Source organism: Protopterus annectens, chromosome 1.part0, assembly GCF_019279795.1.
Source record: "Protopterus annectens isolate FY-2018-M chromosome 1.part0, PAN1.0, whole genome shotgun sequence".
In the NCBI taxonomy this organism is placed as follows: Eukaryota; Metazoa; Chordata; order Ceratodontiformes; family Protopteridae; genus Protopterus; species Protopterus annectens.
Window position 1 is genome coordinate 269,240,677 of NC_056725.1, and position 13,605 is coordinate 269,254,281.

A 13,605-nucleotide genomic window follows, 5' to 3' on the forward strand; every position below is an offset into this window, starting at 1 on the left:
AACCTGGCTAAAACATCACATCTCTAACCTTGAAATCCTGCCCCTAGCTATAACATATACCGATTAGATAGAATCTCAAAAAGAGGAAGGTGTAGCTATTATGTACTCTGAACAACTCCTATTCTCCCCTCTATCAATCTCATTGCCCAATTTTCATCCTGCTGAAATCCTCACTGTAAAGTGAAAAATTAACAATCATAAAAAGATAGCCATAGCATCTACTTGTTTCCTCCTGGCAACAACATCCCTACCCTTGAACACTTTCTTGCCAAGATCTCACATTCCATTTCCTATAAAACTATAATATTGGGTGATGTTATCATTGATTGGAGCATAACGTCTACAGACCCTCTCAACTACAGCATAAACCTTTATGGCTTCACCCAATTAATCAGTACTCAAACTTGTCTGAACAAACACACTAATATCAGTTCCACTCTAGACTGGATACTTACATCCAATCCCAGTGTATTTCATAACCCATGTACCCTACCTGACACTGTAAGTAATTATCTTCCCACCTGTATTCAATGTCACACTCTCCAATCATGTAAATCACGTCGTTTTATAGAATTCCGTAACCTTACTAATTTCAGTCCTGACTACTTTAATCAAACTCTCTCGTCTATCAACTGGTCTTTTCCCCACCACCTCTCTTTGGAAGAAGCTACTTAAAAATTTAATAGCATCTTTCTTGACACCTTAAACTCCCTGGCTCCCATCAGGAAAATAAGAATGAAATAAAACTATGGTCCATGGCTTACAGAATCTACTCCCTCTCTTATGTACAAGAGAAACAACTCATGAAAAAAACTGGCTAAAAACCAAGTCCACCACCCACCTGCAAAGACACCAGAAACTCGGCAACCTAACTAAAAAACAGGTAATCTATGACAAGAAACAGTTCTACCAGAAGCCACTAACCAATACACACTCTAACCCAAAAAAATTCTGGAACACTGTCAACAAATTATTTTACCCAGGCAAACCCTCGTTACCTAACCCTTGCCTCAATAGCTCTGACATTGATATGGCCACATTCATTAACTCCTTCATCAACACCATCAAAATCCTTTCTCTAAATAATAAATCTAACTTTAACACAACCCTTCTCTCTCCATCTACTCTCCCATCCTCATTTTCATTTAAACTGTTCCCCTACTGAATATGTAAAATCACTCCTCAGCAAACTCAAAACTTTTTCTCCTTCTGCAGGTAATCTACACATCATCTTCTTAAAACTGGCTGCTTACTCTATTTTTTACACAATCTCCATACAAATCAACAGGTCTCTAGAAGAATCCATAGTCCCTGACATTTGTAAGAAATTTTACACCACACCTATACACAAAGGAGGACCTTCTACTGACCCCTACAACTTTGGACCTATAGCTATTCTGTCTCCTCTATCAAAAATACTTGAGAAGTGTATACATAAACAACTACTAGAATATCTCCAACAAGAAAATCTACTAACACCCACACAATGTGTTTTTCACCCCAAGTATAGCACAGCTACTGCACTACTATCTTTCACTCAGACAATTGCCAGAACTCGAGACAACAACTGACTAGCATCGTCCCTATTTCTTGACCTCTCAAAGGCTTTTGGCACTGTCTCTCAAACAAAATGTTAGTTAAACTTTCTGACTTCAACCTCTCCAACTCAAGTTTTCCCTGGTTCTCTAGCTATCTCTTCAACAGGCTTCAGTCAGTCAGTCAGATGGCATACTGCTCTCTCCCCCTTCCTCCCAGTCTTCACAGGATTCCCACAAGGCTCCATCCTTGGACCTTTACTATTTAACATTTTCATTAATAACCTCTATACATCTATTCCCTATTCCACACCAATACAATATGCTGATGACTCAACTATCATCTCCTCCTCTGACATCTCTCAACTTCTCACCCTCACTCAAGAATCTTTCCACTCTGTTGAAAGATAGCTAATTAGCAATCAACTTCTACTAAATACAAATAAAACCAAGCTACTCTTATTTCTGCCTAAATATTTATCTCATACTGTCTACCTTCACCATGTCTCGCAAAAACATTGCCATCAAAGTAAAATCTTGCACAAAACTACTAGGAGTTATTATCGATGACCAACTAAAATTTGATGTCCATATACAAGCCATCCATAAAACCCACCAAAAATTAGGATTGTTTTTATAGAAACAAAAAATGTCTCTCTAATGAATCTAAAATCTCTTTAGCTCAAGACTGCTTTCTACCTAGCCTACTTTATGCTGCCTCTATCCTTACAAACATACAAACCAATCTTATTTATAAACTTGAACTCACAATAAAATTTCAAGCTTTTCAGCAAACTTGCTCTATCGCTGCCATACTGCCTAGCTTAGAAAAATCTTCAGTGGCTAGAATTCCACCAACAACTCCTCCTTCCCCAACTGTACCTCACCCTCACCTACCTCTACAAACCTACCTCTTGCTTAGCTCTCTCTTCTCTTGTTACTCCCTACACTCCCAAAACACTGTTCAAGGCTCATATCAATTTCTCTTAGAAATCCACAAACCCCAAAAAAGTATAGGCAAACAACTCTGTAGCTACTCCATTGCTAATTCATGGAACAAATTGCCTTTCTGCCTAAGAAATATACCTAATGCTAACTTTTTCAAAACAGTCTTTAAAACTCTTCTTGCTAAACATTAGGACTTGTACTTGTCATGACCCAACATCAAACACTCATTCCTCCATCCTTACCTCTCACACCTGCTACTAACTAGCTTCTCCATCTTGTCACACAAGTTATGCGTAAAACTTCTACTATTATTTGTTCATTTCTTTTCATATTCGCCTATTGTCCATATCCAACTCTCTGTCACTAAAACCCATTGCAATAGATGTACTGGGATACTAAAACTCATTAAAAAATATGTACTAAGAACAAATAGTTTAACGTTTTTGCCTCAAGTTCATGTCATATTTGTAATGTAGTTCATGTTTTCTTTTCTACTTTCTCTCAAAACAGATTGTAATTATCTTTATCATTTCTGCTTATCTCACTGCAGTGGTGGTGCTGCGGTAGCATTGTCGCCTCACAGTTAGACGTTGCCCATTCGATTCTCAGTTAGAGTGTCTTCTGTGTGGCGACATGCATGAACGGGCGTTCCTTCATTGAAGGTTGTGCGTTAGGCCCGGCAAGCCAGCATGTAAAACTCTACTGCCAATCATTAGCGGACGGGAGTTCTGCTGTGGCAACCCCTAACCAGGAAAAGCCGAAAGACACAAACAAATTTCTGCTTATCTCAATTCACATAATTGTTGTTACAATTCTAATTAATATGGCTGGAGCTCTTCTCCCCGGGTCTCTGCAGAAAAGAGGCTTTTGCTCAGTCAGACTAACCTGGTCAACAACTGTCAAAATAAATAAATAAATACATAAATGAACAAACAAATAAATAAATAAAAAAACAAACAAATAAATAAATAAGAAAGAAACTGTGTATTGTTATTATTATGAAAGAATTTCCAGATACAAGATATGCATAAAGATTAAGAGAGAAATTATAGGAAACAAAAATAGTTCCACAGCAAAAGCTGTCAGAAGCTTAAAAAAATAGTTTTCATTAATACAACAGATTTATGAAAAACATTATAGAGACCAAGAAGCCTTGAGCCCTTTGAAAAAAGAAGCCACTGAGGAAGTGCAAAAATAGAAAGAACAAAATCTAGAGACTCACCAAAAAATATGTAGACAGGCACAGGATATGGCATGGTATCAAAAAACAAGTACAACTAAAAACAAATAAGGTACCGAGCCTGCAAGGCTAGAAAGCAAAGTATAATTTATTAAACAGAACTGCTTAATTGGTTACAGGCATGGTTTGGTTGCTGCAGTGTATAAATGTTGGTTGTCTTTTAGTAAGTTTGTCTGATGAAGCGATTAGCAAATCGCGAAAGTGCTTACCTGTACTTTTGTTTTGTTTAATAAATTATACTTTGCTTTCTAGCCTTGCAAAATCTAGAGACTTATGAAAAGCATAAAAAAAATAAGGACATGAGAAAGAAAGAGATATCTGATATGGTGCAATATTTATTCAAAGAATAAAGCAAAACTGATATTTAACAAGAAATCCGGGCAAAGACATCTGGACATTGAAAATTTTACCATACAAAAAATAAGACAAAAAGAGGAAAAGCAGAAAGGAAGATTAGTAATGGAGAAGTTAAAGAATTAGAAACTGAAGTTGTGGATTACCTGCAAAGTGAAGGATTTCATGTATTAACTCAGATAACAGCACAGCAGGATAGAGCAGTGGATACCCAAATTAAGGACAAACCAGTGGAGCAGGAAACATCTGATCAGTTGCCATATGAAAATACTTTGGAGCCTAACACAGGAAACCAGTACAACTGTTCAGTTGGAGTTGCACAGCATGGGAAGGAACAGGAAACTGTCATAACTCTGATGCAAAGCACAACGAAAAAGTTGAGGTAAAAAACACACACCTTTATCAAACACAAAGCTTTCAGGTACAAGACCCTTTCTCAATGATAGACACAGGTACATTAAAATCAGACATTAAATACACGCCCAACACATCACGTGACCCGCAGCCATGGTCATGTGACTAATGCATTAATATAATTACATTACTTATAATTTTAAAACATAAACAAGTAAAATTAGATAAAATTCATACATACATATATTTGCCTACTTTTGTGTACTTATATTTACATGCACACATATATACGCAAATACATTACCTATGTTACTTTAACTTAGTGTGTTGTATTTTTATTAGAACAGGTTTTAAGGAAACATCAAAATTTAATCCAGGGGATGTATTAGCTGCTAGCCTTACTATCCACTCATATTCTTTATTATCTAAATGATTACATAAGTCCCGAGGCCTGATAGAGCTAACAACACATTCTATTACTCTAAACTTGAAACTGTGTGTAGAGCCACAATTTAAAATATGCTTAGATAGAGCATTAGTCTCAACTCCCCTCCTTATACTTGATTTATGCTCTATGATGCGTTCCTTAAGTTTTCTAGTCGTCTTGCCGACATAGAAACAAGCGCATGCCTCACACGTTGCCAAATAGACAATGTTACTTGTCATACAAGTTGCATGGCACTGAAAAGTAAATATCTTCTTAGTGACAGGATGAACAAAACTACTACCACATTCTGAAGAATCAGCTTTCTGTTTGTATATATCACTGCAGCAACTACAATTATAACAACTAAAGGTACCATTACCTAGTCCATTAAGGGAAGTAGCATTCACATATTCAAAATCTTTGTAAGCTAGAACATTCTTAATAGTCCTCATATTTCTGTATGTGAACAAAGGAATTTCACCTACAACTAATCTAATATCTTCCTGAGCTAATAGCACCTTCCAGTATTTCCTTATTATAGTTCTGACCGCATATGAAAGAGAATTGTAAGACATAATAAATCTTACATTAACCTTTTTATTTAATTTATCCATTGGGGCAACAACATCTGTACTTGTATTCAAAAATACAGATGAATACATGGAATACCTATTAGATACTACATGTTCTCTAGCTACTGCCAGCATACCTTCTGGATAGCCACTTCTTCTAAAGTCTCCACATGCCTCATCAATTTGTTGTAAACACTTGACATTATCAGTGTTTAACCTACTAACTCTTGCCAGTTGCCCCCTTACTATAGCCCTAAAAATATGGGGTGCATGCATGCTAGACGCATGCAAGTATCTTCCTGATGAAACTTCCTTCTTAAAAACAGAAGTGTTAATAACATTGTTCTCCTTAGTTAAAGAAATATCCTGAAAATTAACGAATGTCTTAGAATAATCAGCCTTAAAGTGTAGAAAGGAAGTAGTATTATTCAAATATATAATATAGTCTTGTAACTCACTGGATGTTCCTTTCCATAAAAGAAAGCAATCATCTACGAATTTCTGATATAAAACTATATTTTCATTCAAAAAGGTAGTTCCATTACCAACATAAGACTTCTCCCATTCATAGAGAACAATATTTGCATATGTATTTGCTACCGGGGTTCCCATAGCCACCCCCGTTTGCTGCAAATAATATTCCTTATTGAATATAAAGATATTATTTTTTAAAACTATATCCAACAACATGCAAATGTTCTCTGTGTGCCTAACAGTAAAAGTGGAAGAGTGACTTAAAAATTCCCTTATTGAATTGATGCCATATTCATTTGGTATGACAGTAAATAATGAAGTAATATCTAACACAACCATGTATATATTCTGACAATCCATGTTAGATTGCTTAACATTTAAATACCATGTTTTAAGTTTAATAAGAAAATCAGTGCTGTCTTTAAGGACAGTTTCACATTTACCCAAAAGTGGTTGTAACTGCCTCTGTAAGTACAAAGAGATAGGTTCTGTTATCCAACCATTTCCTGAGACAATGGGTCTCATAGGGGGATTTTCACATGATTTATGCACTTTCGGAATGTCATATAGTTGGGGAATGATAGGACTAGAAACAGTGAAAAAATGAAAAAGATCCAAAGAGATGTCACCTGACAACTGTAAGTCATATATACACATGTTAACATAACAAATACACTTTTTTACATAAGCATATTGTATCAGTTTGTATGCAGTAGCATCCCCAATCAAAGATAATACTGAACTTATATACTTGTTCCTATCCATTAGAACTATGGAGCCCCCTTTATCAGCCTGCTTTATTACCACATTAGGTTCACTTTTTAATTCAGACAATGCTTTGTATTCATCATAAGAGAGATTGTAACGCCCATTAGCTTTTCTATTACTATATACATGTCTTATTTCAGTTTCACATAGGTCATTAAATGCCAGTAAAACTGGAGCATATACTGGTACAAACGTACTACGTCTTTTACAAGCAGTGGAGTCATAAGTATCACTTTTGAACATCACTTTTAGTGCTACAGATCTAATAAACAATTTTAAATCAGTTATAACTTTTACCATGTCTTCCACACTTGTAGGTATAAAATTCATACCTTTGCTCAAAAGAGAATAATGATGATCATTCACAACAAAGGAAGATAGATTTACTATGCCTGCTACTGCCTTCTGGCTAATTTCAGTTGCTTTGGGGGGCTCTCATTCTTCCGTTTATTGTCCTGCACTACCATATTGTTCCTATGTTTACTTCTTCCCCTCGACGTTGACCTCGAGCTGATTGAGCGTTCTTTAATACGTTCCGCTTGCTGCAGTTGAAAAGGTTTAAAGAAATTATTTAAAGTTTGTTGTGAAGATCGTAAAGACAACTCAGGCCCACCTTCATTAGTAGCTGTTGAAGCAGTGGATGTAGATGCAGATTCAGTAACTGCACAAGCCACAGTGCTACTTAGAGCTGCCGCGCCCTCAGTGATGTCATCGCTATGTGAAGTGGATAGCAGTTCTGGCTCCAAGTTCAAAGCATTAGTTGTTAACAGGGGAAACTCATCTAGGGAATTTAAAGGTGTAGTACATGCTTTCTGCTTCATTGTTGTAGATACACATTCACTGTTAAAGTTGTTAGGTTTATTCACTTGTGGAACAATTCTTTCAGCTTTAGGCCATGAGAAAATATTACCTGATTGGTAATCTCCCATGTCACGTACAAGTTTTCTTTTTTTCACAGTTTCTAGTCGATCATCCATGGTGGCTAGCCTATCCAACATGGACTGATAAACAGTTTGCATGGATGAAAAACATGACAAAGATAAAAGTTCATCTTCCAGTGTGAGAATTTCTTTTTTCATTTCATTCTCAATGTCACTAAAGAACTTATTCATAAGTACCATGTAGTCATGGCTTAACTTCAAATTTAAGCACTGCCACTGCTTTAACAGTTCAGGATATGTATTTCCATATGAGGGCATTTTTAATACCCTCAAACCACGTGGTGCAATACCTTTTTCCAGATAAGCATCAAAGCTAAAACGTTGCCATTGCAAACGCTTATAAGTACCAACCTTCCTTTCCAATATTTGTACTTTATGTTCAAAGTCCAACGCATTAGTAGATGAAATAGTGGTAGTTTTGTGTTGAAGTACAGGAATCTCTGTTGTAACAAGTAACAAAGGATTAATCTCTTTTTCAAAGAGATGCTTTAAACGATTTCTACACTCCATCTTTGGCTGCTACAGGCTGAAAAACCCAACTTGCAGTATAAAGCACCAAAGGAACACCAAGTATATACTGCTGCAGAGTCAAAGGTACAAAGCACAACGAAAAAGTTGAGGTAAAAAACACACACCTTTATCAAACACAAAGCTTTCAGGTACAAGACCTTTCTCAATGATAGACACAGGTACATTAAAATCAGACATTAAATACACGCCCAACACATCACGTGACCCGCAGCCATGGTCATGTGACTAATGCATTAATATAATTACATTACTTATAATTTTAAAACATAAACAAGTAAAATTAGATAAAATTCATACATACATATATTTGCTTACTTTTGTGTACTTATATTTACATGCACACATATATACGCAAATACATTACCTATGTTACTTTAACTTAGTGTGTTGTATTTTTATTAGAACAGGTTTTAAGGAAACATCAAAATTTAATCCAGGGGATGTATTAGCTGCTAGTCTTACTATCCACTCATATTCTTTATTATCTAAATGATTACATAAGTCCCCTCCCCTGATAGAGCTAACAACACATTCTATTACCCTAAACTTGAAACTGTGTGTAGAGCCACAATTTAAAATATGCTTAGATAGAGCATTAGTCTCCACTCCCCTCCTTATACTTGATTTATGCTCTATGATGTGTTCCTTAAGTTTTCTAGTCGTCTTGCCGACATAGAAACAAGCGCATGCCTCACACGTTGCCAAATAGACAATGTTACTTGTCATACAAGTTGCATGGCACCGAAAAGTAAATATCTTCTTAGTGACAGGATGAACAAAACTACTACCACATTCTGAAGAATCAGCTTTCTGTTTGTATATATCACTACAGCAACTACAATTATAACAACTAAAGGTACCATTACCTAGTCCATTAAGGGAAGTAGCATTCACATATTCAAAATCTTTGTAAGCTAGAACATTCTTAATAGTCCTCATATTTCTGTATGTGAACAAAGGAATTTCACCTACAACTAATCTAATATCTTCCTGAGCTAATAGCACCTTCCAGTATTTCCTTATTATAGTTCTGACCGCATATGAAAGAGAATTGTAAGACATAATAAATCTTACATTAACCTTTTTATTTAATTTATCCATTGGGGCAACAACATCTGTACTTGTATTCAAAAATACAGATGAATACATGGAATACCTATTAGATACTACATGTTCTCTAGCTTCTGCCAGCATACCTTCTGGATAGCCACTTCTTCTAAAGTCTCCACATGCCTCATCAATTTGTTGTAAACACTTGACATTATCAGTGTTTAACCTACTAACTCTTGCCAGTTGCCCCCTTACTATAGCCCTAAAAATATGGGGTGCATGCATGCTAGACGATGCAAGTATCTTCCTGATGAAACTTCCTTCTTAAAAACAGAAGTGTTAATAACATTGTTCTCCTTAGTTAAAGAAATATCCAGAAAATTAACGAATGTCTTAGAATAATCAGCCTTAAAGTGTAGAAAGGAAGTAGTATTATTCAAATATATAATATAGTCTTGTAACTCACTGGATGTTCCTTTCCATAAAAGAAAGCAATCTACGAATCTCTGATATAAAACTATATTTTCATTCAAAAGGTAGTTCCATTACCAACATAAGACTTCTCCCATTCATAGAGAACAATATTTGCATATGTATTTGCTACCGGGGTTCCCATAGCCACCCCCGTTTGCTGCAAATAATATTCCTTATTGAATATAAAGATATTAGTTTTTAAAACTATATCCAACAACATGCAAATGTTCTCTGTGTGCCTAACAGTAAAAGTGGAAGAGTGACTTAAAAATTCCCTTATTGAATTGATGCCATATTCATTTGGTATGACAGTAAATAATGAAGTAATATCTAACACAACCATGTATATATTCTGACAATCCATGTTAGATTGCTTAACATTTAAATACCATGTTCTAAGTTTAATAAGAAAATCAGTGCTGTCTTTAAGGACAGTTTCGCATTTACCCAAAAGTGGTTGTAACTGCCTCTGTAAGTAGAAAGAGATAGGTTCTGTTATCCAACCTATTCCTGAGACAATGGGTCTCATAGGGGGATTTTCACATGATTTATGCACTTTCGGAATGCCATATAGTTGGGGAATGATAGGACTAGAAACAGTGAAAAAATGAAAAAGATCCAAAGAGATGTCACCTGACAACTGTAAGTCATATATACACATGTTAACATAAGTATCACTTTTGAACATCACTTTTAGTGCTACAGATCTAATAAACAATTTTAAATCAGTTATAACTTTTACCATGTCTTCCACACTTGTAGGTATAAAATTCATACCTTTGCTCAAAAGAGAATAATGATGGTCATTCACAACAAAGGAAGATAGATTTACTATGCCTGCTACTGCCTTCTGGCTAATTTCAGTTGCTTTGGGGGGGCTCTCATTCTTCCGTTTATTGTCCTGCACTACCATATTGTTCCTATGTTTACTTCTTCCCCTCGACGTTGACCTCGAGCTGATTGAGCGTTCTTTAATACGTTCCTAATACGATACTAATATACAGTAATGCATAAAGGATTAATGAGGACAAATGATTGATGCCAAAGTCATGTATTGAAGCTAAATGCAAAAGACGCATCATTATTCCATCATTCCCTTTGCAAAAGCTAACATCCCTGATAATTACATTATAGACAGCACCACCCTAAGTGTAGATACACTGGTATGTGATCTATGTACTCAGGTTGATAGCAATTTGAACTTCGACCACCACATATCCACAGTGGTAAGGAAATCATTCTATGTGTCACATCTCACAAGTAAAAGCATCTCATCTAGCTCTAAGAAAGTTATAATTCCACTATACTCAGCCACCAACAGACCAATAACTGAGTACAATACTCCCTTTTGCATGTATCTCACCAGACACTTGCAACAGCTCGAGAGACCACAAAGGTTTCCTCACCAAGAAAATACAGGGTAGACAAAACAAGTCCTACATAGAAAGACTGAAAGCCCTGTCACTGTATTCTCTCTCTTACAGGCTGCTAAGGAAGAATTGTGCCTGTCTTACAGGGCAGTCTCTGACCCAGCCCTGATGGAAATGCTTATATTCATAAATCAAACTACTGCACGATGGATACTCACTCCAGGGATCCTAACATAACTTCTAACATAAACAAATCATGCTGGAGAGATAGATACATCTTCCCTTCTCTTGAACAAGCTTACCATTCACATGAAGCAGAACCCCTCCCTGACCCTTTTCAAATGTAACCTAGATGAATGGATGGGTGACCAAAAATTCACTCCTGGGGTAGTGCTCATGTCCCTAATTGACAGAGGAAGTTGGCATTAATTACTATAGACTAATACATCTGCAAACTTTGCTCACCAAACTATTGACAACTGGGTCAACTCAGGATAAATATGGCTAGACTTTTAAGGGTTCTAGCGCCGTTAGCCTAATAACCTACTATGAACCTATTAACCTAAGAGCCTGTCTTTCTTTATACTCTCAGGTATAGAGCAGATCTCTAACAGATGAGCAGGCCCTGTAACACAGAAGGATAAAGCTCTTAATGCACCCAGATTACAATGGTTCAAATAGCGGATTGGGACAGAGGATGGTATTGAGTTTCTGTCATCAGCTAGCCCATCCTGGGGAAAAGAAGCTGCCTAGACTTGCTGCAATAGCAGCATTAAGAACCCACTGAACTCCATGCTACAAAGAGTAGGTTGCTCATGAAAAGAAGTGTGCATTTACCTCCTGATGGCAGCACTTGCAAAGCATGAAAGGCTGAACAAGATGTTACAGGATTAGGGCCCACTTGTTGGGATGGGAGAGGGTTAGGGCACAATCTCTGGGATGGTAGGGGGGTAGGGCCCACTCCCTGGGATGGGAGGGGGTTAGGACCCAGTCCCTGGGATGGGAGGGGATTAGGGCCCACTCCCTGGAATGGGAGGGGGGTAGGGCACACTCGGAAATAATCTGTTACAGGATGCTTAGGCCATAATCCTCTGCTATGCCTCAGTTCTGTTAGTGTACTCCAGAAGTTAGTCCCTAAGGGACTTAGAGTCTATAAATACCCAAACAATGTGGAGAAAGGGTCTATTTTCCATGAGAGCTTAGTGAAAGCTTTTAACAAATGTGGATTAGAAATAGTAAAGCTGATTATAGAAGAAAATGATAGAAAACAGCTTGTGTTGAAAAAAGAAATTGATGAATTAGATGCATGTATTAAGAAAGACATGATTTTTGGGATTAAAGAAGAAAAAGAAAAATATTTTAAGGTGAGGAAGGACATTGATGGTAAATGTGAAGACATTATTGAAAGGAAAATGGGCAAATTAAAGAGGGACATCAGTGAGTATGATTCCAATACTAGTTACCCTGGGCCGCCACCAGTTAGATCAGATATAAGTAATTATAAAGGAAACTGGAATAAATATAGGGATGACAGTAAATGGTACAATGAAAATTACGATGAAGAATTTCCCCCATTAGAACGTGATAGAAGAAGACAAGATTCTGTATATTTTGAGCCAAGAAATTTTCACATGGGTAGGGGGGGATGGGAAGGGGAGACAGTATCAAAATGTACCCCAGCCCAAGCAGAATTAGACCAAATGCAAGAAATTATAGTGACAGACACTATTAGGAATACATTACAGGATTTTACTATCTACAATTTTAGTAGTTTAGTTTTAACAAAAGGTTATTTTAATTTATTTAGTAAAGGGTTAAAATACATACCCCTTAATAGAGGTGATGTCACAAACACCTTACTAGACTTGAAACTTTTTACAAGAAAATTAAATTTAGAAGTCTTAGCTTCAAGAGCAGGTTTCAACAGGAACAATATTAATGAAGGAAACCTCACTAGAAAATCTACTTTTAACCCACCACTAATTCCCTAGATCAAAAACTTTGAAATGGTAATGGAAAGGGAGATAAGGAAGACCCAGAATCTTAACAATAACAAAAGATACATAACATATGAGAATTTAGGTTTTGAAGAAAAAGAAGTATTAAAATACTTGAAAAGTAACACCTCTATAAGAATAATGAAACCGGATAAGGGAGGGGGGATAGTAGTAATGGATAAAATAATATATGAAGGGAAAATGAATGGCATATTGAGAGATGAAACAAAGTACAAAACAGTATCTAAAAATAAAGTAAATAGAGCTTACAGTAGAATTGATTTGATTATACAGGATTTACTACTTGAGAAAGTTATTAACGAAAAAACATTTAGATACTTAGAAGTTAAAAAAACAAGAATTGCGACGATTTTTGGAATACCAAAAATTCATAAAAACTTGGAGAACCCCCCACTAAGACCCATAGTATCGGCTGAAGGGTCGAAAACAACACCACTTGCCAAGTTTGTGGATTTAAAAACAAAACATATCTGGGTGAACAAAGAGGTGATTTTGAAAGATTCCTGGGACTTCCTGAGGGAAATAAAGATAGAATATTATAAGGAGGAC